Source organism: Hypanus sabinus, chromosome 11 (assembly GCF_030144855.1).
Source record: "Hypanus sabinus isolate sHypSab1 chromosome 11, sHypSab1.hap1, whole genome shotgun sequence".
NCBI classification, from domain to species: domain Eukaryota; kingdom Metazoa; phylum Chordata; class Chondrichthyes; order Myliobatiformes; family Dasyatidae; genus Hypanus; species Hypanus sabinus.
Genome location: NC_082716.1, coordinates 109352202 through 109376057, shown reverse-complemented (window position 1 = coordinate 109376057; position 23856 = coordinate 109352202). Strand labels below are relative to the sequence as shown.

Genomic DNA, 23856 nt, shown 5'->3' with positions numbered 1-23856 from the left:
CTAGACTGAACTACATAATAAACAACACATAAAAAAACTACACTAGACTACAGACCTACACTGGACTGCAGAAAGTGCACAAAACAGTGCAGGCATTACAATAAATAATAAACAGGACAATAGTGCAGTAAGGTGACAGTCCAGGCTCTGGGTATTGAGGAGTCTGATAGCTTGGGGGAAGAAACTGTTACATAGTCTGGTCGTGACAGCCCGAATGCTTCGGTGCCTTTTCCCAGATGGCAGGAGGGAGAAGAGTTTGTATGAGGGGTGCGTGGGGTCCTTCAGAAAGCTGTTTCCTTTGCGGATGCAGCGTGTAGTGTAAATGTCCATAATGGCGGGAAGAGACTCCGATGATCTTCTCAGCTGACCTCACTGTCCGCTGCAGGGTCTTGCGATCCGAGATGGTGCAATTTCTGAACCAGGCAGTGGTGCAGCTGCTCAGGATGCTTTCAATACAACCCCTGTAGAATATGATGAGGATAGGGGGTGGGAGATGGACTTTCCTCAGCTTTCACAGAAAGTAGAGGCACTGATGGGCTTTCTTCGCTATGGAGCTGGTGTTGAGGGACCAGGTGAGATTCTCTGCCAGGGGAACACCAAGAAATTTGGTGCCTTTAACAATCTCTACCAAGGAGCGGTCAATCTTTAGCAGAGAGTAGTCACTCCGTGTCCTCCTGAAGTCAACAACCATCTCTTTTGTTTTGTTCACATTAAGAGACAGGTTGTTGGCTTTGTAGCAGTCTGTTAGCCGCTGCACCTCCTCCCTGTAAGCTGACTCGTAAATTTATTACCAAAGTGTGTAGGCAGTATACAACCCAGAATCTTCCCACCGACAGCCACAAAACAAAGAAACACAATTCCAAGAATAAACATCAAAACCTCTCCCACACACACAAAAACAAAGTGCACAAACGACAACAAAAAAAAGCAAAAATCACAGAATATAAAACACAAAATCCAAAGAGTTCAGGCATATTCAGTTCAGTGTTTGTTATCTGCAGACTTCCCCCATTCAAAATCACCCAAAATAGCAACCAAAACAAAAGGAGTGGCCAAAAACCCATCATAATGTGAACTACAGAGTCCAACCCACAAGCCATGTCAATTAATCCTTACCCATGACCCAACACAGCTTCGAGGGAGAGAAAGACAATTTGAACACAGGCACCTTCACCGGGGGGGGGGGGGGAGACCGTCACATGCAGACACGTTCCGCCAGCAGCAGCCGGCGAGAGACTGGTAGACAGTGCTGAACACCAGCCCATCTTCCACATTCCCCTCAACGATTTCAACCTTATTTGGTGCTTTAATCGTGTAGCCTTCCTCCAGATGCATCTATTAACTGCAATGTCTGCCCAGTGTTTAGATGTAACATTGAATTTTTTTCAGGCTGATTTTAATGTTATCTTTGAAATGTTTCCTTCACCCACTAGGGTCTTGCTGCCTTTCCTTAACTGGGAGTAAAAGGGTCTGTTTGGGGAGACGCAAGTTAGGCATCCAGATGACATGGCCTAGGCATCAGAGCTGGTGTGGCTTTATCGTGGCGATGTTGATCATGTTGGCCTCCTCCACACTGGTGTTGGTGTGCAGGTCCTCCCAGATTCCACATCATCCAGTAATGTAGGAAAGACAACTGCTCTATAGACCAGAGATTTGTTTGCACCTGTAGATCACAGTCTTCAAAGACTCTCTTCCTTAATCGAGGCATCCGAACGAACTACCAACACACCATTCACCTCTCACTTCTCAGCAACCTCCGTTGTGTAGAACAGGGGTTCCCAATGTTTTTATGCCATAGAGCCTTCTATTAACTGAGGACCCCAGGTTTGGAACCATTGGTGTAGAGTAACACATACAAAATGCTGGAGGGACTCAGCTGCCATTTTGGACCAGGACCTTCATCAGAACTGGACAGGAAGGGGGAAGAAACTAGAATGTAAAAAGTGGGTAGAGGGGAAGGAGTACAAACGAGAAGGTGATAGATGAAGCCAGGTGAGGGAGAGGGGATGAAGTGAGAAACTTGGAGATGATAGGTAGAAAAGGGACAAGCAGAAGATGGAGGAATCTGATCCAGATGAGGGGGAAGGTGGGTGGGTGAGAGGGAGGGGATGAAGTGAGAAGCTGGGAGGTGACAGTCATAGAGGCAGAGAAAAGTACAGCACAAAAACAGGCCCTTTGGCCCATCTAGTCCATGCCAAAACTATTTAAACTGCCTACTATTGCTCTCCATACCCTTATCATTCATGTACCTGTCCAAAACTTCTCTTAAACGTTGAAGTTAAGCTCGCGTGCACCACTTCCACTGGCAGCTCGTTCCACACTCTCACCAGTCTGAGTGCAGAGGTTTCTCCTCATGTTCCCCTTAAACTTCTCACCTTTCACCCTTAACCCACGACCTCCAGTGTTACGGCCCTCCCAAACTCAGTGGAAAAAGCCTGCTCACATTTACCCTCATAGATGGAGGAATCTGACAGCATTCCACATTGCAACACTGGATTATCTCTGCAGTCCTACGCAGAGCAAAGGCAGAACAAATTCTGTGAATGCAAATCCAGGAAAGTGAAGCACCGTTCATCATCTCCAGCAGCACAGACACAAAAAATGGGGACCAAGAAAACAAAGGACTACACATAACATGGTATGGGGGGGATGGAAATCTCATTGAAACCTATCAAATATTGAAACACCTCAGTAGAGTGGATGCAAAGAGGATGTTTTCTATGGTGGGAGAGTCTAGGCCCAGAGGATTAAAAGAACGTCCATTTAGAATAGAGATGAGAAGGAATTTCTTTAGCCAGAGAGTGGAGAATCTGTGGAATTCGTTGCCACAGACACCTGTGGGGGCCAGGTTACTGGGTATATTTAAGTAGAGGTTGCTGGATTATTCCTCCAAGAGAACCACAGCCTTATTACAGGGTCTGGAGGTTTGCATGCCTCAATGACCCAGAGGGTTATGTTGTCTGGAGTCAGGGGTTTGTGCTTTGGCTCCCATGCCAAACGGGACAAACAGGACAACAGGCTAAGAGTGGTCCACCAGTCCTCCAGGTTCGGGGGCTCAGCTCAGGGCTCACAACCCTGACTGGAAAAACAAAACTGTCATATAAACAGCATGAAGAGTTTTACATCTGAGTGGGATGGGATTCCTGAGTCTCCACCCAAGACCAGTGTGACGAGTGAAAACCGAGAGGAAGTTACTGACATGATGAAAGAAGCCCTGGACACCACTGGAAATAGAGGACCTTCATTGCTGCCCGAAACGCCAGTGGCTTAATAGGCATTAAGTTGGCAGGTTGATAGATTCTTGATTAGTCATGGGCATGCAGCAACATGGGGAGAAGGCAGGAATTGGGGCTGAGAGGGAAAATGGATCAGCCATGATGAAACGGCAGAGAAGACTCAATGGGCCAAATGGTCTAAAATACCCATCAACTGTGAGGTGCTAAGAAAGTGGTGAAATCTGAACAACACACACAGAATGCTGAAGGAGCTCAGCAGGTCAGGCAGCATCTACGGGGAAGAGTAAACAGTCAATGTTACAAGCCAACACCCTTCTTCAGGACTGGAAAGGAATGGGGAAGAAGCTCAGCCTGCCACAAAAAGCAGGATTTCTCAGTGGCCACCAATTTCAATTCTTCTTCCCATTCTGCCACATCAATCCATGGCCTCCTCTACTGCCTTGATGAGGGCACACTCAGGTTGGAAGAGCAACACCTTATATTGTGTCTCCAACCTGATGGCATGAACGTCAATTTCTTGAACTTCCAATAATTGGCCCCCCCTCAACATTCCCTGTTCTTGTTTCCCTCTCACACTTCATCTCCTCACCTGCCCATCACCTCCCTCTGGTCCCCCACCTCCATGACCTTCGGGCCTCTCCTATCAGATTTCCGCCTCCTCCAGCCCTTTATCTTTCACCAATTAACTTCCAGAGACCTGAAGAAGGGTCTCAGCCCGAAACATTGACTGTTTACTCATTTCCACAGATGCTGCCTGGCCTGCTGAGTTCCTCCAGCAGACTGTGTGCATTGCTTTGGAGTTCCAACATCTGCAGAATCTTGAGCTTCAAATGTAAACAAGCTATTTTTCTGTGTGTCCATTCTCTCTAAATGTACAAAGTATTATGTTTACAATGGAGTGTAAAATGACACACAAACTGTTTGCTTCAACAGAAAGTAGATTGCATTTGATAACAGTGCTGGGTGGTACCGCATTCCTCTGGATCAGGTGTGCTATATTTATCCTGGCACTCCTTAAAAGACAGAAAACAATGCTGGTTCAGAGGATGTTTGTTTCACCTGGTGGAAGTCAGAAAACGAAGTGGCACTATGACCGATTTAGTGATTCCTCCATTAGCTCACAGAGTCCTGGGCAGCAACTCGACATGTTATACAAACAGGTTCTGCAGGAACACATCAGTCCTGTGTTGCCTCAATACACTGTTTTCAAAATAAGCAACACCATCGTCCTCTAAGCAAAAACTTCAGAACAAAATATAACCAACTCCCTAGATTTCATCAGGCTTTGGAAAAACACCACCAGATGTGTTTAGTGTTGGACTTAAACACACTTAAACAGTTGTATCCAGGCCACGCTCTTTTCTCACTGCTGCCATCAGGTAGAAGGTACAAGTGTTACACCAGGGCTCAGGACTCAGACCACCAGGTTCAAGAACAGTTACTACCCCTCAACCCCAGGGCTCAGGACTAGCACCACCGGGTTCAAGAACAGTTACTACCCCTCAACCCCAGGGCTCAGGACTCAGACCACCGGGTTCAAGAACAGTTACTACCCCTCAACCCCAGGGCTCAGGACTAGCACCACCGGGTTCAAGAACAGTTACTACCCCTCAACCCCAGGGCTCAGGACTCAGACCACTGGGTTCAAGAACAGTTACTACCCCTCAACCCCAGGGCTCAGGACTCAGACCACCAGGTTCAAGAACAGTTACTACCCATCAACACAAGGGCTCAGGACTAGCACTACCGGGTTCAAGAACAATTACTACCCCTCAACCCCAGGGCTCAGGACTAGCACCACCGGGTTCAAGAACAGTTACTACCCCTCAACCCCAGGGCTCAGGACTCAGACCACCGGGTTCAAGAACAGTTACTACCCCTCAACCCCAGGGCTCAGGACTAGCACCACCGGGTTCAAGAACAGTTACTACCCCTCAACCCCAGTGCTCAGGACTCAGACCACCGGGTTCAAGAATAGTTACTACCCCTCAACACAAGGGCTCAGGACTCACACCACCAGGTTCAACAACAGTTACTACCCCTCAACCCCAGGGCTCAGGACTAGCACCACCAGGTTCAAGAACAGTTACTACCCCTCAACACAAGGGCTCAGGACTCACACCACCAGGTTCAAGAACAGTTACTACCCCTCAACCCCAGGGCTCAGGACTCAGACCACCGGGTTCAAGAACAGTTACTACCCCTCAACCGCAGGGCTCAGGACTCAGACCACCGGGTTCAAGAACAGTTACTACCCCTCAACCCCAGGGCTCAGGACTAGCACCACCAGGTTCAAGAACAGTTACTACCCCTCAACCCCAGGGCTCAGGACTCAGACCACCGGGTTCAAGAACAGTTACTACCCCTCAACCCCAGGGCTCAGGACTCAGACCACCGGGTTCAAGAACAGTTACTACCCCTCAACCCCCAGGGCTCAGGACTCAGACCACCGGGTTCAAGAACAGTTACTACCCCTCAACCCCAGGGCTCAGGACTCAGACCACCGGGTTCAAGAACAGTTACTACCCCTCAACCCCAGGGCTCAGGACTCAGACCACCGGGTTCAAGAACAGTTACTACCCCTCAACCCCAGGGCTCAAGACTAGCACCACCAGGTTCAAGAATAGTTACTACCCCTCAACCCCAGGGCTCAGGACTCAGACCACCGGGTTCAAGAACAGTTACTACCCCTCAACCCCAGGGCTCAGGACTCAGACCACCAGGTTCAAGAACAGTTACTACCCCTCAACCCCAGGGCTCAGGACTCAGACCACCGGGTTCAAGAACAGTTACTACCCCTCAACCCCAGGGCTCAGGACTAGCACCACCGGGTTCAAGAACAGTTACTACCCCTCAACACAAGGAGATATGCAGATGCTGGAAATTCAAGCAATACACACAAAATGCTGGTGGAAAGAAAGGGGGAGGGGAGCACCAGAGGAAAATGGAGAGCAGACAAGGAGTGATTGTGAGAGGGACAGAGAGAGAAAAAAAAGGAATAGATAGATAGATAGATTGATAAGGGATGAGGAAAGAAGGGGAGGAGGGGCATTAACTGAAGTTAGAGAAATCAACGTTCATGCCATCAGGTTGGAGGCTACCCAGACAGAATATGTGTTGTTCCTCCAACCTGAGTTTGGATTCATTTTGACAGTAGAGGAGGCCATGGATAGACATATCAGAATGGGAATGGGACGTGGAATTAAAATGTGCGGCCACTGGGAGATCCTGCTTTCTCTGGTGGACAGAGCTTAGGTGTTCAGAGAAACAGTCTTCCAGTTTGCGTCGGGTCTCACCAATATATAGGCCGCACCAGAGTCGCGTAGGGAGCGATCCCTGCGAAAAGCAGAAAGGGGAGGGGGGGAAGATGTGCTTGGTGGTGGGATCCCGTTGGAGGTGGCAGAAGTTACGGAAAATTATATGTTGGACCCAGAGGCTGGTGGGGTTGTAGGTGAGGACAAGGGGAACCCTATCCCGAGTGGGGTGGCAGGAGGAAGCCCCTTTCTTTAAAAAAGGAAACAATCTCCTCTGTCCAGGAATGAAAAGCCTCATCCTGAGAGCAGATGCGGCAGACATGGAGGAATTGCAAGAAGGGGGTGGCATTTTTGCAAGAGACAGAGTGGGAAGAGGAATAGTCCAGGTAGCTGTGAGAGTCTGTAGGCTATAGTAGACATCAGTAGATAAGCTGTCTCCAGAGACAGAAAGATCAAGAAAGGGGAGGGAGGTGTCGGAAATGGACCAGGTAAATTTGAGGGCGGGGTGAAAGTTGGAAGCAAAGTTAATGAAGTCAACGAACTCAGCAGCGTGATGGCATGAACATTGATTTCTCTAACTTCTGTTAATGCCCTTCCTCCCCTTTTTACCCCATCCTTTACTTATTTATTATTATTTTCCTTTTTTTTTCTTTTCTCTCTTTTTTCCTCTCTCTGCCCCTCTCACAATAACTCCTTGCCTGTTCTCCATTTCCCTCTGGTGCTCTCCTCCCCCTTCCTTTCTCCCTAGGCCTCCCATCCCATGATCCTCTCCCTTTTCCAGCTCTGTATCCCTTTTGCCAATCACCTTTCGAGCTCTTGGCTTCATCCCTCCCCCTCCTGTCTTCTCCTTTCATTTCATATCTACCCCTCCCCCACCACTTTCAAATCTCTTACCATCTCTTCTTTCAGTCAGTCCTGACGAAGGGTCTCGGCCCGAAACGTCGATTGTACTTCCTATAGATGCTGCCTGGCCTGCTGTGTTCCACCAGCATTTTGTGAGTGTTACTACCCCTCAACCCCAGGGCTCAGGACTCAGACCACCAGGTTCAAGAACAGTTACTACCCCTCAACCCCCAGGGCTCAGGACTCAGACCACCAGGTTCAGGAACAGTTACTACCCCTCAACCCCCAGGCTCTTGAACAAAAGGGGATAACTTCACTCACTCTATTTCTAGTGTTCCCACAACTGATGGTCTCATTTTTAAAAATCTTTAACTGGTAGAACCTCCTTTAGCAGCAATAACCTCCACCAAACATTTCCTGTAGCTGCTGATCAGACTTGCACAATGGTGAGGAAGAATTTTAGACCATTCCTCTATACAAAGCTGTTTCAGTTCATCAATATTTCTGGGATACCTTGCATAAATAGTCCTCTTCAGGTTATGCATCTCAATTGGGTTAAGGTCTGAACACTGACTTGGCCATTCCAAAACATGAATTTTCTTCTTTTTAAACCATTCTGTTGTTAGTTTACTTTTGTGTTTCAGATCATTGTCTTGTTGCATCATCCAACTTCTATTTAGCTTCAGGTGGCATTCTGCTGTAAAATGTCTTCACACAATCTTGAATTCATTGGTTCCTCAATGATTGCAGACTGTCCAGGCCCTGAGGCAGCAACGCAGCCCCAAACCATGATGCTCCTTCCACCATGCTTCACAGTTGGAATGAGGTTTTGCTGTTGGTGTGCAGTGCCCTTTTTCCTCCAAACATAGCAGTGTGCTTTTCTGTTTAAAAAGTCCAACTTCTGACTTATCTGTCCACAGAACTTTGTCTCTGAAGCACGTGGAACATCCAGGTGGTCTTTTGCAAACTCAAGAAAATGCAGCAATGTTTTTTTTTTTGGAGAGCAGTGGTTTCCTCCGTGCTGTCCTTCCATGAACACCATTCTTGTTCAGTGTTCTTCTTATGGTGGACATATGAACAGAGACTTTAGCAAGTTCTAGAAATTTCTGCAGGTCCTTCGCTGTTACCCTTGGGTTCTTTTTCACCTCTTTCACCATTACACATTGTGCTCTTTGTGTGATCTTTGCTGGAAGCCCTCTCCTAGGGAAGAGTAACAACAGTTCTGAATTTCTCCATTCGTAGACAATTTCTCTTCCTGTGAACTGATGAACACTCAGGTTTAGAAATGGTTTTGTAGCTTTTTCCAGCTTCATGCATCTCTACAATTCTTTCATGATCCTCTGAAAGTTGTTTTGATCGAGGCATGGTGCACATAAACAGATCTTCCTTACATCCAGGTGCCTATCTAAATGTGTCTGAAAAGCCTCTAATGTATTTGCCTTTATCACCACACCAGGCACCCACCACTAAGTATCAAAACTTACCCCTCACGTCCTCTGTAAACCTACCCCCTCTCACTCTCAATGCATGCCCTCTGGTATTAAACATTTCTACCCTCTGTCTACTCTATAACTTCTATCAGATTGGCCCTCAGTCTCTGCTGTTCCACAGAAAACAACCCAAGTTGGACATATAAAATTGGACGTGTTGCTATCCTTCTTGAGAAATTCGATAAATGTATACATCTCCACCAAAGGAGGTATATGATGCTCCTTCCCCCTGCTGCTTGCTGGGCAAGGTGTAGCTCCTGCTTAGCCCCCTCCCCCCCCCCCCCCAACCAGGGTCACGTGAAGCCATGGGAGCAGGTGGTGGGTGGTCGTATGAGCAGCCGGTGCAGATCACAAGTCCCGGTTATGTGACCACTGACGCCAGGCAGACTGTCCCTGAAGAGTACTGATAATGGCTGGGTGGGTGGGGGGTCACTGCCCAGATGAAAGCAGTAGCAAGCCACTTCTGTAGAAAAAAATATGCTAAGAATATTCAAGGTCACAGATTTAAAGCCAAGAGTCCATCTTTTCATTCAAGTGTCTGATAACAGAAGTGGTCCTTCAGCCCGGTTCAGGGTTTAGTATCTTCAGTCTGATGAAAGGATGGGGGAGAAGAGAGAATGTCCAGTGTGGATGAGGTCTTAATTTCCGTCGGCTGCAGTAACAAGTTTGCAAAAAAAGCCCATGTTGCTTTCTGCTGAGTCGCTACCTTGTTATGCTGGAAGCCAAGTTACTGGAAGCCACATCTGTCCGGAAAAACCAAGTTCACATCTGTCTAACCTCCTCGACAAAATACTTGATTGATCACTAATATTTTGCTGGAAAAAGGAAGAGCAGCATGCCAAACTAACGTCATCAGCTAACCAACTCATTTGAAATCATATCTAACAGAATTCCCAACTGACTTTAATCAGAAATTTAAACAAATACTTAAAATTATTATTTCACTGCGATGTATACTTTGCGGCCACTTTATTAGGTACACCTGCTCATTAATGCAAATGCCTAATCAGCCAATATCTGACAGCAACTAAATGCATAAAAGCATGGTCATGAGGTTCAATTGTTTTTCTGACTAACATCAAGAGAGGGAAGAAATGTGATCTAAATGACTTTGACAGTGAAACTATTCTCGGTGCCAGATGGGGCAGTTTAAGTATCTCAGAAACTGCTGATATCTTAGTATCACAAACACAACAAAATCTGAAGATGCTGGAAACACAAGCAACAAATACAAAATGCTGGAGGAACTCAGCAGGCCAGGCAGCATCTCTGGAAAAGAGTACAGTTGATGTTTCAGTCCGAGACCCTTCATCAGGATTGGAGTAAAAAGATGAGAAGTCGGAGTAGGAAGGTGAGGGGAGAGGAGGAAGAGTACAAAGTAGTGGATGACAGGTGAAACCAGGAGGGGGGGGGGGAGTGGTGAAGTAAATAGCTGAGAAGTCAATTAGTGAAAAAAAGAAAGGGCTGGAGAAGAGGGAATCTGATAGGAGAGGACAGAAGGCGATGGAAGAAAGGGAAGGGGAGGAACACCAGAGAGAGGTGATGGGTAGGTAAGGTGAGAGAAGGAAAATGGGATGGGAAATGGTGCAGGAGAGGGAGTGGGCCATTACTGGAAGTTTGAGGAATCAATATTCATGCAGTCAGAGTCGCCTCACCTCGAAGGCCAGTTTGGGGCCCTGACTGGTAGTGAGGGAGGAGGTGTAGGGACAAGTGTAACACTTGTTCCACTTGCAAGGATGAGTCTCAGGTTGGAGGGACAACGCCTTATCTCTTTGCCTGCCCATGCCCCCCCTCTGGTGCTCCTCTCCCTTTTCCTTTGTTACGTATTCAGGCAACAATAAATATATGAGTTCGGCAAGAGTTTTTTATAACAAACAACACGTTTATTAAACACAGAAAACAAACCCCCCCCAAAAGTAAACAAACACTAACGTAACCGGAAATCAACTGCGGTGCGGCAGCTCAAACAGTTCTTAAAGCAATATTGCAAAAACAGTTCTTTAAAGTGGTATTGCCAAAAGTTCGATATGCTCACAGTCCATTTAAAAGGAGAGACTTTATAAGACGATTTAAATTCTCTTTCATGTCGCTTGCTTCGATCCCCGACGTCGAACTTCCCACGAAGAATTTGCGAAACGAAACAGCTTAAAGGCACTGACCTTCCCTTCCTCGCTATCCTCAATCCTTTCTGGTAAACCCAGGGATTAACGCGAAGATAGTCAACGAAATCCTTCCAAATAAGGATCAAACAAAGGTCGAAACCTGTTTCACCGTAAAAAGCGATTCTCCTCGATCTTTAACTCCCGAACTTCGATCTTCACTCTCCACTAATTCCTCGAACTAGCAGAATCGTAAAGAACCTGCTGGCAATGACCTTTTAAACTTTAGGCATTAGATAAAACTTCATCTTTCAACTAAACTGCATCATCACTTAAATCATGCAGTGGCATGAAGTCAACTTGGCAAATCCAGCCACGAACTGCCCCTCCTCACAGGGTGGGGTCTTCCTTTTATAACCTGTAAAAAGACCTGTCACATGATCTCTATAGGCGGGAAAATGACGTCACTCCACCATCACAAGACCATTACCTCAAGTCCAGTATAGCTTCAACCCCAGTCACGTGACAAGGGTACCACTGTCATGTGTCACGAGTACGTAACACCTTTCTTCCATGGCCTTCTGTTCCCTCCTATTGGACTCCTCCTTCTCCAGCCCTGTAGCTCTTTCACCAACCAACTTCCCAGCTCTTTACTTCACCAACCACCCCCCCACCCCCGTTTGTGTTTCTCTCTGCCCTTCTCCACCTTTTAAATCCACTTATCTATTTTCTCCAGTCCTGCCAAAGGGCTTCAGCCCAAAACGTCAACTGTACATTTTTTCCACTGATGCTGCCTGGCTTACTGAGTTAGAAACTTACAAAACCTACAGCCCAACAGAGGCCACAATGCTGTGCCAGACATGTACGTGCTTTAGAAATTACCTAGGGTTACTCTACTTTTCCAAGCTCCACGTACCTATCCGAGACTCTTAAAAAACCCTATCACATCCGCCTCCACCAGCGTCCCCAGCAGCCCATTCCACGCACTCACCACTCTCCCTGTAAAAAGCTTACCCCTGACATCTCCTCCTTAAAACTATGCCCTGTCATGTTAGCCATTTCAACCCCTGACTATCCACATGATCAATGCCTCTCATCATCTTATACACCTCTATCAGGTCACCTCTCGTCCTCCATCTCTCCAACATTTAAGAGTATTGTCAACAGTCAATCAACAGGTCATCAACGACAGGCAATTGAAAGAACTTTGAGTGGGACCGGAGAAAATCACATGGAAGGTAATCAGGGATGTTGTTGGAAATTTTCTTGGCAACTACAGAGCACCAGACTACATGCAGCTGGTTGACAACATGCTTCAAACATACAAAACCATGAAGAGCAACATGTCACTAAAGATTCATTTTCTGCATTCCCATTTAGACTTCTTCCCTGCAAATCTTGGTGCTGTCAGTGACGAGCACGGTGAAAGGTTTCACCAGGACATTGCGATCATGGAGAAACGGTATCGGGGCAACTGGAATCCATCAATACTGGCTGATGATTGTTGGACACTTGAGCAAGAAGCCTCAGACACTGAGTACAAATGAAAATCATCAACAAAACATTTTTAGCTTAGTTGAACTGTTGCAAAGCATCAGCACCATTTTGCAATTAAATTCATTATATTCAACAAAAGTTAATTTCTTGTTTCTCTAAATTCCTATATGATACAAGTCGTCTGAAATTATATTTGTTTTCAATTTCAAGTGGCCTAGTGTAAACAAAGAAAAAAAAACACAAAAATACAACTGCAGATGCTGTGGATCAAAGGGTGATGAAGTGTCTCGGCCCAAAACGTTGGCTACTCTTTTCTCACGGATGCTGCCTGGCTTGCTGAGTTCTTCCAGCGTTGTGTACATAAACAACGAAAGTTTTCAAATGCAACACTTGAAAAATACTGTCGTCTAGTGTCAGATAGTAATGAAGAAAAACATAAAGCGAGGATTTTTAGATTTTAACTTTACGGATGCACACGGTAACAGGCCCAACAAGCCCAGCCGCCCAATTATACGCAGGTGTCCAATTAGCCTATGAGGCCCTACATCGCCGGACAGCGAGGGCGACTCCAGGGCACCCACGGTCACGGGAAGAAACTCCTCACGGGCCACAGCAGGAATTGAACCTGGGTCGCTGGTGCTGTAAACCACGTGCTAACCACTATGCTGTCATGCCACCCGTGCTTACCGACTTTGAGACTGAAAATCTTCTCCAGTAATTAGCACCGAAAAAAAAAGACTGCATTCATTGTCACTTTGACAGTTATTCATTTGAAATCCCTCCTGTGACATCTTTCAATCAACACCACATGCATTGTTTTATTGTTGTTCTTTTATAGAGTGAGCAGTTTAATTAACTCAACATGCCGCTTTCAATCACACTCTAGGTTCCTTAGGAAGAAGATTAACAATACCCAAATCCGTAGACTTGGGAGGATGTCAGCTAGGACAGCTCAGCACCTGTGAAGCTCCCCAGCGTGCAGCGTCTGTTCAACAGTTGGGTTAAATCCCCTTTAAATTATAGAGTAACAGCAGTGTTGGGCCTTCCCAACTGAGAGAGCAATAGTCATTGTCTTGAAAGTACAAAAATACTGCTGATGCTGAAAATCTCACCAGCTGACTAACTAGTCATATGAACCACACACTTTTCTTCTTCTTCACAGCCATTCTTCACATGGTTCTTTCCCACTTTATCTGTCCTACCGGGTCACAAACTTCCCAAGTAAGAAAGGTCTCACTCGTTCCAACGTGGCTCAGAAACTGCAGTCTGCAAACTCTTACTTGGAGCCCTTATGAGCAACCAATACGGGGGGGGGGAATCACAATAAAAATCTGGTTTAGTGTCACTGACAAATGTCATGAAATTTGTAGTTTTGCTGCTGCAGTACACAGTAATGCATAAAAATCAGAATCAATCACAATCAGATTCAATATCACTGGCACACGGTGTGAAGTTTATTGCTTGCGTGACAGCAGTACAATCAACTACATAATAATAGAGAAAAAACTGAATTGCAGTGAATATAAATTAAATAAGTTAAATTACACAAGTAGAGAAAAAAAACATTAATAAAAAAGTAGTGAAGCAGTGTTCATGGATTCAATGTCCATTCAGAAATCAGATGGCAATGGGAAAGAAGTAGTTCGTGAAATAGATAGATAGATAATAAAATTAAATAAGAAGTGCAAAACAAGAACAAAAATAGTGAGGTAGTGGTCATCGCCTGGTTCATTGTCCAGTCACAAATCTGATGGCTAAGGGGAAGAATTGTTCCTAAAACGTTGTGTCTTCAGGCTCCTGTACCTCCTCCCTGATGGTAGCAATGAGAAGAGGGTAATGGGGTGCTTAATGATGGATGCCACCTTTCCGAGGCATCGCCTTTTGAAGGTGCTCTCGATGCTGAGCAGGCTAGTGGCCGTGATGGAGCTCAGCTTGCAACGCTGTACATTTTTCCATTCCTGTGCAGAGGCCCCTCCATACCAGACAGTGATGCAACGGTCAGAATGCTCTCCACCTGTAGGAGTCTTTGGTGAGACACCATATCTCCTCCAATTCCTAATGAAATATAACGTAGCTACTGGTGTGCCTTCTTCATTGCTACATTGATATGTTGGGCGCAGGATAGATCTTCAGAAATGCTGACACCCAGGAACTTGAATCTGCTCATCCTTTCCACTGCTCCGGTATTAATCATAAACACTGGAGATTCTGCAGATGCCGGAAATACAGAGCAACACTCCTCTACATAGACGCTGCCTGACCTGCTGCGTCCCTCCATCATTTTATGTGTGTTGCTCCAGTACTACTTGTGTGCATGGAGGAATGGATGAACTGCTTTATACAGAAACTGAGCAGCCACACAAACCAGTAGTTGATGAAATGTTATCTGCCTGTAATATTCATTCATTTCCTTTTCCGACATATACTGCCTGATCTGCATTTTCTAGTTTCATTGCATCTCAGATGATCAGCAGTTCTAATATTCTGCATTTGGCATGGTTTGAGAATTGGTTTAGTACTCATATTATAGAATGTTGGGGTAGAGATACAAGGTCACCCATGGGCAAGGTATAGCATATACTTAGTTACACCCCAAACCGCACCCCCCCAAGATCAGGGTCACGTGAAGCCATGAGAGGATGTGGTGCAGATCACAAGTCCTGGTTATGCGACCCCTGACGGCAGGCAGACAATCTCTGAAGAGCACTGAGAACGGCTGGGGTCATCTGTCTTGAAAAGACACTGCCCAGAAGGCAGCAATTGCAAACCACTTCTGTAGAAAAATCATGGTCACCAGACTATGGCTGCCCATGCTATACGACGCTGTACTTGGTGAATGAAATTAAACATGGGTCCAGAGTCCCAAATACAGTTAAGTGTGCAGATTTTCTTCTCCCAAGGCCAAGATCGATTTTTAACAGCAATCCGTTACCGGTAAGTTTTATGCTTACTATTACTGAGACCAGCATTGATGATTCTAAACATGCCCTGATCTGCCATCTTTGGATGCAAGTTTGTCTCTGCATCAGTATCAGGTTTATTATTACTGACATACGCCATGAAATTTGTTGCTTTGTGGCAGTACGGTAGCAGACAGTGCACATAAGACACGATCGTACCCATATTAGTCATAAAGAACCTGGTGCTCTGGTCTGTTGGTTCAGGTTTGTATTGTAGCCTGGTTGAGACTAGGCAGAGTAATAGTTTGGAATGGACTAAACTCAGATTGTCACAGTAGCAACCTACTCAAATTACCTTCCCACAATTTAATAAATTACATGTGGAACTGTTGAAGTTTGGTTTACCACAATACGTCCAGTATTCTTTAAGGAGCTGCATAAAAAGCCGTCCTTAAGAGGAAACAGCAACCAGAAACGCCATTCGAGTGGCAGTGGTTTGCCTTCCTCGGAAACCATCGGTTCATTCACCCGCCAACCACTTCCTTGGGACCAATGACATTATATTAAAAAAACTCTTTGTTAAATAAAATCTGTGACAAATCATTAGGATCTCAACAGACCAAAAAAAAAGTATGCAGATGCTGGAAATCCAGAGCAACACACGCAAAATGCTGGAGGAACTCAGCTGGTCAGACGGTGTCTATGGACAGAGTAACACACACAAAATGCTGGAGGAACTCGGCAGGTCAGACAGTGTCTATGGACAGAGCAACACACGCAAAATGCTGGAGGAACTCAGCTGGTCAGACGGTGTCTATGGACAGAGTAACACACACAAAATGCTGGAGGAACTCGGCAGGTCAGACAGTGTCTATGGTCAGAGTAACACACACAAAATGCTGGAGGAACTCGGCAGGTCAGACAGTGTCCATGGGCAGAGTAACACACACAAAATGCTGGATGAACTCAGCAGGTCAGACAGAGTAACACACACAAAATGCTGGAGGAACTCAGCAGGTCAGACAGTGTCTGTGGACAGAGTAACACACACAAAGTGCTGGAGGAACTCAGCAGGTCAGACAGTGTCCATGGACAGAGTAACACACACAAAATGCTGGAGGAACTCAGCAGGTCAGACAGAGTCTATGGTCAGAGTAACACACACAAAATGCTGGAGGAACTCAGCAGGTCAGACAGTGTCTATGGTCAGAGAAACACACACAAAATGCCGGAGGAACTCAGCAGGTCAGACAGTGTCTATGGTCAGAGTAACACACACAAAATGCTGGAGGAACTCAGCAGGTCAGACAGTGTCCATGGACAGAGTAACACACACAAAATGCTGGAGGAACTCAGCAGGTCAGACAGAGTCTATGGTCAGAGTAACACACACAAAATGCTGGAGGAACTCAGCAGGTCAGACAGAAATGAATAAACAATCAAGGTTTTTGGCGAGACCCTTCATCAGGATTGGAAAGGGAGGGAGAAGGTGGTGCAGTGGGGAAGGGGGCATTTCATATTCAGTTTAACATTCTATTCTTAGCCAACAACAATGAAACAATTTCTCTTTTGTCTCATGGGATCTTGTAGTGTTACAACTGCTGATTTTGCCTATACTATGATTATACCCCCTCCCCCAGTTCAAATAACCTTTTCACTTAAAATATTAAGGCAAAATATGTCTATTGTGCAAGCCTTTTACATGTTTGTTTAAATCACATGCCTCTGGGGCACGACGCAACAAACATCATCACCTGTTGACGTCAGTTCCTGTGTCTCACTGCTTACCTGCCGACCTGGCCTGGCCTCCGATTGCCGTTCCGTCATGGGGAAGTGTTTTGCTTCTGCTTCTCACTGAGGCAGCCCAGCTCTGGTCAGAGATCATGTGCCCGGTCACACACACTCCTGTCCCGCCTTGTTACAACACGGTACATATGAAACAATTACTTTCCAGTCTTGGAAAGGTAACCAGATCGTGCAGAGCCACCCAGCGCAGAAACAGGCCGTGCCGTTACTCTGCCTAATCGCAGACCACTGCCCTCCATACCCCTGTTACCCACGTTCCTGTGCAAACTTCCCTCAAATACTGAAATCGAACTTGCATCTAACACTGTGCTGGCAGTTCGTTCCACGCTCTCACCATCCTCTGAATGAAGTATCCCCTTCAATTTTCACCCTTAACCTATGACATCTAACCCTTGTCCCACCCAACCTCAGCGGAAAACGCCTGATGCTTTCCCCCTACCTATACCCCTCAAAATTTTATATACCTCTATCAAATCTCCCCTCATCCTTCACCGCTCGAGGGCAGCAGTTCCCAACCACCTTTACCATTAACCGAGGAGCCCTTGGATTCCAAGTTGTGAACAAAGTCTTAATCTATTCAACCTTCAAAGTCCACAGTAAACTTTATTAACAGAGTACATAGATGTCACCACCTACAACCCGGAGATTCACTTCCCTGCGGTCCTACTAGCAAATCCGTAGAGTATTGACTATAACAGGACCAACGAAAGATCAACCAGAGTGCAGAAGACAACAAACTGTGCAAATGCAAATATAAGTAAATAACGAGAACATGAGATAATGAAATAGAGTCCTTAAAGTGAGATCATTGGTTGAGGGAATATTTCAATGACGGGACAAGTGGGGTTGAGTTTCCCTATAACTCGGGGTCGAAGTAAGCTGCAGAGAGCGGTGTCTCAGGAGGGCGGCGTCCATCACTAATGACCCACATCACCCAGGACATGCCCTCATCCCATTGTACCATCAGGGAGGAGGTACAGAAAACTAAAGGCACACACGCCACATTTCAGGAACAGCTTCTGCCCCTCTGCCATCCGATTTCTGAATGGACATTGAACCCATGAACACTACCTCGTTACTTTTTTCCCCATTTTTGCACTAATATTTAACTCTTTTATATACATATACTAACTACAATTCACGTGTTTTTCTATATTACCATGTATTGCATTGTACTCATGCCGTACCGCAAGGTTAACAAATTTCACGACATATGCTGGAGATAATAAACCTGATTCTGATTCAAATCCTGGCACTTATGCATAGGCATTTTAAATGCCGACTTACAAAATAATGTTCAAATAGGTGTATTGTAAATAAAACTCTCTTATTCCCCTCCCCCACTAAAAGCTTGCTTATGCCTCACCGTCCTTACACAAATCTCCACGATGAAAACTTAAAGCTTCAGAGCCCCTTGACATTTTCATATCACAGCATAAGTTGCTTGTGTAAGCCACCCAATGTAGCAAGGAAATACTTTGCATCAGTTTATTTGGCTCCCTGGAAGAAGATCTGCTCATTTTAAATGATGTTTTAAATATTATTTGCATCCTCCATTACAATTGAGAATTGTAAATCTCTGCAGATGTGCCAAGCAGAGCATTCTGACTGGCTGCATCACCATCTGGTATGGGGGGGGGGGGGGGGGGGCACGACTGCACAGGATAGAAATAAGCTGCAGAATTGTAAACTCAGTCAGCTCCACCATGGGCACCAGCCTCCGTAGTATCCACGACAGATTCTGGAGGACAGCATCTATGGAAAAAAAGTACAGTCAACGCACAAGATTTATTTAATAAACACTCAAGATTTACTTCAGTGATTTTTAAAAAAACAAATCGAAAGAATTATTTTCAATTTCTCCAACACTAGTGGTACTGCAGGTGCTGGAAACCTAGAACAGTACACACAACAAGCTGGAGGAGTTCAGCAGGTCTGACAGGATCTGTGGAAGGGAATAAGCCGAGACTTTTCAGCAGAACTGCCTCAGTCCAAAATGTCGTTAAGTTTATTCCCGTCCACGGATGCTGCCTGACCGACTGAGCATTGTGTGCATTGCTCTAGATGTCCAGCTTCTGCAGTACCTTTTCAGTTGCAGACATCAAAAACAATTCTTTCAATTCTTTTTTTTAAAATCCCTTAAGTAAATCTTGAGCATTTATTAAAGAAATCTTTGGCTATTTTCTGCTTAACCATGAAATATTTCAGCATCCAAATGAATCACGCGTACTGCACCAGCCAAGAAACAAACTTTACCAGCTTCCATACATCCCGTTCCCTATCGCCACATTAGTTCCAGCAAGAATATTCATATTGAACAGACATCAATTGTTCAGGGTCAAAGGAATGGTATGCATTCTCAGGTTTACCATCTCACACAAGTATTGCAACAATATTTCCTATCCTTTCACCTCCTGAGTAAGTCTGGATTCATTTCACTGACAATACACATTTTAATTGTAATTGTTTGTAGTTCAGAAATAGGCAACATGGGTCAAAGTAAACTTTATTATCAAAATACATATGTGACCACATACAATCCTGAGATTCATTTTCTTGCGGGCCAACTCATAAATCTATAGAATAGTAACTATAACAGGATCAATGAAAGATCAACCAGAGTGCAGAAAAACAACAAACTGTGCAAATCCAAATATAAATAAATAGCAATAAATAAGGAGAACATGAGATAAAGATCTTGTGATTTACCTTTGAATCTGCCTTGTGATTCTTTTTCTTGTTCACATTTACAGGCAAATATATAAATATAATTTCTGAAAACCTGTACAGAACTGACAAACAAGCAATGTGCAAAAGACAAACTGTGTAAATAAAAAATTAAGATACTAAAAACATAAGTTGGAGAAAGTGAGCCTGAACGGGTAACATTGAACAAACTATGATTTTTAATTTTTTTAAAAATCATTGCTTTGTTTTAAAAATCCCCTGCAAAGTTTAGAATGATAGCTCAGGAATCGAACTGGTGTAAAAGGAGTATCAGAGCCTCGGGACTCACCTCACCAGGCTCAGGAACAGTTACTACCCCTCAACCATCAGGCTCTTGAACAGAAGAGGATAACTACACTCACTTGCTCATCCATTGAGATGTTCCCACAACTAATGACCTCACTTTTAAGGACTCTTTATCTCATGTTCTTCTTATGAATTACTATTTATTTACACTTGTATTGTCGCCTTCTGCATTCTGGTTGATCTTTCATTGATCCTATTGGAGTTACTATTCTACAGAGGTGCTGAGCACGTCCACCGGAAAATGAGGGTTGCATGTGTACATTGGTCATACAAAAGATTACTTTTTTGAACTTTGAGTTGCAAAGGAAGGAGTAAAAGTTGAAATGCATCTAAGGAGCACTCAACATAAAAGGTGACCTCGGTGCGCTGTTGCGATCGCTCCGAGACTGAGGAGCGTTTGTCTGAGACCCTTCACTTCCCCCTGTCACCCGCCACCCCGGTCCAGTCACTCACCTCCCAGACCCCCACATCTGCCCGCTCCGGCCACACCAGAGGCAATCCACGGAACTTTTCTTCCTCTCCCTCTCTCCTCCGCCGCTCTGCGATCTCTCTCTCCCTCTCTCTCGCCTTTCCCTTGGCACAGAGCGCCTCCCCCGCACCGTCACTCAACTCAATCGCCCTTCGCTCCGCCGGCCACACCGGGCGCTGTAGGGCCAGACTCGGCACGCTGGGAGTTGTAGTCCAGCTCCCCGCACAGGATCCGTAGATGGCGTATTGGGCCTACAATTCCCGTCATCCATTCGGATACAGTGCCTGCCGGGAGATGTAGATAGCATCCAGCAGCAACTGCCATACAGCTACAGAAAACTACAACTCCCGGAAGGGGCAGCGCGGAAGACACGCATGCGCAGTCACCGCCCGGAGGGAAGCCGGGGGCTTTAATCTTTCTGTAAGAGTATAACAATGTCTTGAGTTTAGAATAAAGGCCGCAGAACTGCAACCGAAGCGAACGAGTCGAACGGCAGCGTTACCTCATCTCATCGGGGGCAGGAACCTCCGGAACCTTCCTTCCCTGAGCGTTTGAGGTAGAATCCCGGTTTATTTTGAGGTGAAGGGGAGAGAAAACCCAAGAGGCTGCGCGCGCAGCCACACCCCCCCACCCGGCAAACGAGCCCCGCCCACTCCCGGCTCCGCGAAGTGAGTGACGAACCGGTCGCTGCGGAAACCCCGCCTGCCCGGTTGCTAACAATAAACCAGTTGCTAGGCAACCCCAGGAAGCGCGAGGCCGCTGGTGTCCTGAAGTGTCCACAACCAAGGGAATCCCTGTCAGGGTGACAGTGGTTAAATTGGGGGGGGTGAATCCCTGTGTGGGTGTCAGTGGTTACAATAGGGGTGAATCCCTGTGTGGGTGTCAGTGGTTACAAAGGGGGTGAATCCCTGTGTGGGTGTCAGTGGTTACAATGTGGGTGAATCCCTGTCAGGGTGACAGTGGTTACAATGGGGGGGGGAATCCCTGTGTGGGTGTCAGTGGTTACAATGTGGGTGAATCCCTGTCCGGGTGTCAGTGATTACAATAGGGGTGAATCCCTGTGTGGGTGTCAGTGGTTACAATGGGGGTGAATCCCTGTGTGGGTGTCAGTGGTTACAATGGGGGTGAATCCCTGTGTGGGTGTCAGTGGTTACAATAGGGGTGAATCCCTGTCCGGGTGTCAGTGGTTACAATGGGGGTGAATCCCTGTCCGGGTGTCAGTGATTACAATGGGGGTGAATCCCTGTGTGGGTGTCAGTGGTTACAATGGGGGTGAATCCCTGTGTGGGTGTCAGTGATTACAATGGGGGTGAATCCCTGTGTGGGTGTCAGTGGTTACAATGGGGGTGAATCCCTGTGTGGGTGTCAGTGATTACAATGGGGCTGAATCCCTGTCCGGGTGTCAGTGTTTACAATGGGGGTGAATCCCTGTGTGGGTGTCAGTGGTTACAATGGGGGTGAATCCCTGTCCGGGTGTCAGTGGTTACAATTGGGGTGAATCCCTGTGTGGGTGTCAGTGATTACAATGGGGGGTGAATCCCTGTGTGGGTGTCAGTGGTTACAATGGGGGTGAATCCCTGTGTGGGTGTCAGTGGTTACAATGGGGGTGAATCCCTGTGTGGGTGTCAGTGGTTACAATGGGGGTGAATCCCTGTCAGGGTGACAGTGATTACAATGGGGGGGGGGTGAATCCCTGTCAGGGTGACAGTGATTACAATGGGGGTGAATCCCTGTCAGGGTGACAGTGATTACAATGTGGGTGAATCCCTGTGTGGGTGTCAGTGATTACAATGGGGGGGTGAGTCCCTGTGTGGGTGTCAGTGATTACAATGGGGCTGAATCCCTGTCCGGGTGTCAGTGTTTACAATGGGGGTGAATCCCTGTGTGGGTGTCAGTGGTTACAATGGGGGTGAATCCCTGTGTGGGTGTCAGTGGTTACAAAGGGGGTGAATCCCTGTGTGGGTGTCAGTGGTTACAATCGGGGTGAATCCCTGTCAGGGTGACAGTGATTACAATGGGGGTGAATCCCTGTCAGGGTGACAGTGATTACAATGGGGGTGAATCCCTGTCAGGGTGACAGTGATTACAATGTGGGTGAATCCCTGTGTGGGTGTCAGTGATTACAATGGGGGGGTGAATCCCTGTGTGGGTGTCAGTTATTACAATGGGGGTGAATCCCTGTGTGGGTGTCAGTGATTACAATGGGGGTGAATCCCTGTGTGGGTGTCAGTGGTTACAATGGGGGTGAATCCCTGTCCGTGTGTCAGTGGTTACAATGGGGGGGGGAATCCCTGTCCGGGTGTCAGTGGTTACAATGGGGGTGAATCCCTGTGTGGGTGTCAGTGATTACAATGGGGGTGAATCCCTGTCCGGGTGTCAGTGGTTACAATGGGGGTGAATCCCTGTGTGGGTGTCAGTGGTTACAATGGGGGTGAATCCCTGTCCGGGTGTCAGTTGTTACAATTGGGGTGAATCCCTGTGTGGGTGTCAGTGATTACAATGGGGGTGAATCCCTGTGTGGGTGTCAGTGGTTACAATGGGGGGGTGAATCCCTGTGTGGGTGTCAGTGGTTACAATGGGGGTGAATCCCTGTGTGGGTGTCAGTGGTTACAATGGGGGTGAATCCCTGTGTGGGTGTCAGTGGTTACAATTGGGGTGAATCCCTGTGTGGGTGTCAGTGGTTACAATGGGGGTGAATCCCTGTGTGGGTGCCAGTAGTTACAATGGGGGTGAATCCCTGTGTGGGTGTCAGTGGTTACAATGGGGGTGAATCCCTGTGTGGGTGCCAGTGGTTACAATGGGGGTGAATCCCTGTGTGGGTGTCAGTGGTTACAATGGGGGGGTGGAATCCCTGTCACGGTGTCAGTGATTACAATGGAGGGGGGAATCCCTGTCCGGGAGTCAGTGGTCACAATGGGGGGGTGAATCCCTGTCCGGGTGTCAGTGATTACAATGGGGTTGGGAATCCCTGTCCGGGTGTCAGTGGTCACAATGGGATTGGGAATCCCTGTCCGGGTGTCAGTGGTTACAATGGGGGTGAATCCCTGTGTGGTGTCAGTGGTTACAATGGGGGTGAATCCCTGTGTGGGTGTCAATGGTTACAATGGGGGGGTGGAATCCCTCTCCGGGTGTCACTGGTTACAATGGGGGGGGAATCCCTGTCCGGGTGTCAGTGGTCACAATGGGGGGGTGAATCCCTGTCCGGGTGTCAGTGGTCACAATGGGGGGG

The 23856-nt window shown here is 46.7% G+C and overlaps 1 protein-coding gene across 9 annotated transcripts in view; it reads right to left on the bottom strand.

Moving 5' to 3' along the window:
* The window catches only part of sipa1l3 (signal-induced proliferation-associated 1 like 3), a 391364-nt gene extending 370111 nt beyond the window's left edge, over positions 1-21253 (bottom strand). For 6 of the 9 annotated variants that reach the window (XM_059985105.1, XM_059985113.1, XM_059985114.1 and 3 more), the window contains exon 1: positions 20612-20757. The gene's annotated coding sequence lies outside the window, so the exon portion shown is untranslated. Of the gene's footprint in view, positions 1-20611; positions 20758-21129 lie in introns of those variants that run through there. The other 3 variants (XM_059985109.1, XM_059985111.1, XM_059985106.1) reach the window with 2 other exon arrangements.
* Between the last annotated feature and the right edge of the window lie 2603 nt (positions 21254-23856).